This window comes from Salmo salar, chromosome 28, assembly GCF_965601325.2.
Source record: "Salmo salar chromosome 28, fSalSal1, whole genome shotgun sequence".
Lineage (NCBI taxonomy): Eukaryota > Metazoa > Chordata > Actinopteri > Salmoniformes > Salmonidae > Salmo > Salmo salar.
In genome coordinates, this window is record NC_138318.1 from 2948468 (window position 1) to 2952319 (window position 3852).

Below are 3852 nucleotides of genomic sequence, written 5' to 3' on the forward strand. Positions count from 1 at the left end.
TTTGTATTCCTTACATTGGTTCTGAAGAAGCTCCTTAACTGTATTGTCCCCTGGCTGCTGTGGATTGAGAGAATGTAGCCCTACTTTGGCAAAAATAGGGAGTACCACAAACATAGTAGTGGTGGTTACTATGCCCATATTTCTGCTTTACCGGATTCCAAAGGTTGATTTTAATATGCTTGCTGAAGCTTGAGGAATGTGTGTAAAGAAGAAACCTGTCCGCAAACACAAGCTGTGTCTTTGGTTTACTGTGGTTACATGATTGCTTGTGTTCAGGGAAACCTTTAACATATACTTGGCAAACAGATTATATAATTCTTCTGATTTTAAATATGCAGCTGCAATCAATTAGGCCTATTTTTAAAAATAATTTAAAAAATTTAACAGGAATTTAATATACTGGTGATTTCTCACCATTGAGATTAACATGAAGGAAGTTAAAAAACTGTTCTTTCCCTTCACACTTAGAATCAGTCACTGGTTCATTACATGAATCACTGTCCAAAGGATATGCTGGTGTTTTTGCACTTTTTCCCACCGTCATTATGACACATTTCTTTGTTTCCATTGAAAAGAGTCACTCTCAGCTGGCCATGTGACATGTTAGTTTTACTGCAGATGTCAGGAAATGATTTAAGAGCTGTGAGGGTGAGTGCCTGTGAAGCTTGTCAGGTCATGTCCGGCAGAGAAATGTATCTCCCCATTTTTTTATAAATGAATGGAAGAGTAGGTCTATTGGTCCTCGCTTCTGACGTGATCAGTGCATTTGTCAGATAAATATGTTTGCATTCCCTTCATGAAGAGGCGGTTAGTCATCTCTTCACCTAGTATTTAAACTTAAAGGAAAACTCCTCCCATTAGTCCATTTGTTAATATTATAGTCCCAAAATATTTTGCATGTCAGCAATGAAGTTTTCAAGATTTGTAACCTACAAAATACAGAAATAGAGCTGGTACTGGCTGTATTTTAAAAGTTGTATATTGTAACTTGATTGCTGACATTCCAAATATGTTCAGACTAAATCAACAATGGACTAATGAAACAAATACAAAAAGTGATTTTTGGCTGAAGTTTTCCTTTAAGTTGCTTATTTGTGCTGCTTTTTTTGTGCCAGAGGAGGAAGAAGATGATTTATCTCAATCCTCATTGAAGATTGTGGAACTTCTCATTTATTTGCTCACATGGCATCATTTAATTATAGGCCAATAGTCAGTCATTCTCTGGTGTGGGTGTCATCACTTATTAAGATTCTGAGCTAAGTAGTTTCTGCCTTTGCAGTGATAGAGGAAAATGAATACTATTCAGCATTTGCTGTGGCCTGGCAAACTGCAATATAAATAGCAACTGCTTGTAAGTAACAACTTCCATAAACTTGTGGTCCAGTTGCTCTAAAGCCCAGTCTAGGACTCTTAGGTGTCACGAGGGAAATTGGTTTTGTCTGGTAGTTTTCATTCAGCATTTAACAAGACCATAATAACTGCTGTTTGCTTTGATTTTGTCTTTGTTCCATGTTCCAAGGATTGATAATGTACTTTTCTTTGAATTCCAACGTATTGATCATCCCTCTAACCCATGTACCATTGTTTCAATATGAGTGAACAACAAGTGCAGACACAACCCATTGTTTAATTGTTAGTAAACTCAAGTACAAAACAAGACACAGCTGTCCTTGTTTCGATGTTAGTGAACCAAGTACTAACCAAATAAAACAACCACAGACACTGCTATCCCATTCCCCCTTCTAATAAAAACCAGCAGTGTTTCACACAGTCATCGGAGGACCCAGCATGCGGAAGATGACGCTTGCCCTCACTCGCCCTTCTTTTGCTTTTGAGACACACTTTTGCAAAGTGTTCATCAGTTCCATAAACTCTGCATGGTTTACCATAGGCTGGGCAGTGCTCTTTGCCTCTTGCGTGTGCATTTCCACCGTATTTGCATGGTATGGGTCTGTCTGTGTCCGCAGTTCGCGGTGAATTACTCTGCCTCGATTGGTTTTGTCTGAATGTTTGCCTGGCAACAGCATGAAAAGTATCAAGTGTCCGTGTGCGTGGGTTTTCCATTTCCATCGCTCTCGGCACATTTCAATGGCAGTTACTAACCTTACGCCTCTCTCTTAGTAGACGCCGGCGCGTGCACTCATTTGCAATTCTCAGTTCTGTTTTGCCACAATTCAGTTCATCTTTCACAAGTTTCGGATCTTTCTCTCAAACGGGTTATACAGTTGTGTACTAACTCACTCGTCCTGTTTGCAGCTTCCAAAAACGAACCGCTCGTAAATTACGTTCCTTGCGGATTTTAAGTAGTTCTCAATGCATCTAGTATGGCCTTGGCATCACGTTGTCGTGCTGTTAGTGAGATTTGCCTGCATTCGCAGCCCATTAAGTTCCTCAGAGTTGCCGCATGGACCTCGTTGAGTTTTTCCATGTAGACCGGTCGCCAGTGCATAGTTCTCAAATTCATCCCAGAAGTTGTCCCAGTTAGTATTCCATTCCCCTGTGAGAAAATCACATTTTATTGGTCACATACACGTGGTTAGATGTTATTGCGGGTGTAGGGAGGGAAATGATTGTTCTTCTAGCTCCGACAGTGCAGTAATATCTAACAAGTAATATCTAACAAATTACACAACATATATCCAATACACACAAATCTAAGTAGGAATGAATTAAGACTATATACATACAGTTGAAGTCATAAGTTTACATGGGTAATTCTGCAACTACGGGATGTCCTCAGGGTCAATTTTGGGGATTTTATTTTTAAAAAAGTATTCTTAATATGTTAAGTTCACACAACAATCACCCCATATTTTTTTCAACACCAAGTATTTTAGCTACTTTTCAGATGCATTTTATACCTCAATTTCACTGTTTTGCCCTTGTCCCTGACAGACTTTTGAGCTTCTATGTTTTTCTATGAGAAAGCATTACATAATGTGTAATTATTCATGTTATCTTCTAGAGAGAGTCAATTAAATAAAATATATATCAATATTTATTGTGAGTATTCCCTTTATATTGTTATTTACACAAAATATACCTGTCCATTGGTAGTGGTGTCATTTCCACCACTGAGGGCAAATTCCTCATTAATAAAGTTTTGTCAAGAGAATGTTAATTTAGTTACCACGGAAATGTATTGTGACACAATGAATAATTTGGCTGCAGAGGACAGTTGTTCCAGATGTGATGTCCAGAAGTTGAAGAAAAATCTAGGTAAATATTGCTTGTGTAGAGAATATTTTTGTCAGTCATTTCCAAACAGGCTACAATTTTGATTTAAAAAAAATATATATTTGATGTATTTAGTGTATTGACAGACTGCTAAGCAGGCTGTCATTTTTCTCCAAAAACAGCAAAAGCATAATTTACATCACAAACTTAACTGTGATGGAAATGTCAGAACGTGGTGGAAATTTAAAAAATTCATTGTTATTACTTTTTTTTACTTTAGGCTTATTTAACAATGTTTTAAATTACTTTAATCTAGAAAATGCTCCAAGGTGTGCACAATTGGAAAACTTAAGTAGTATTTTTCTTTGTTTTTAGAAGATGCCACAAAAAACAGCATAGAGGTCACAGACATAGAAACAAAATAAAAAATGATCCTATACGATACCAGGAACATCTGCAAAAAGACAGGGAGAGATACTGGAAGAAAAAAGAGAAGGGAGAAGTGATATCTATCTCTGAGCTTACAAAGTGAGAACATAGAAGCAAGAGATGGCAATGGAAATGTAACCAATGGAATAGAAGACAGACTTTAAAGAGAACAGTTGCAATGGAGACCTACCTATCAGGCAACATATCACCTTAGTCACCAGATGACTTGCAGCCAGAACAAGAGGC

At 37.5% G+C, this 3852-nt stretch overlaps 1 long non-coding RNA gene across 1 annotated transcript; it reads right to left on the reverse strand.

Annotated features, from left to right (window-relative positions):
- Window positions 1-1607: 1607 nt before the first annotated feature.
- LOC106589214 (uncharacterized) lies at window positions 1608-2801 on the reverse strand. Its single transcript, XR_001324798.3, has 2 exons — window positions 2688-2801; window positions 1608-2497 (listed from the first exon to the last, which is right to left on the reverse strand). It is a non-coding gene; the product is annotated as an uncharacterized LOC106589214 (long non-coding RNA).
- Between the last annotated feature and the right edge of the window lie 1051 nt (window positions 2802-3852).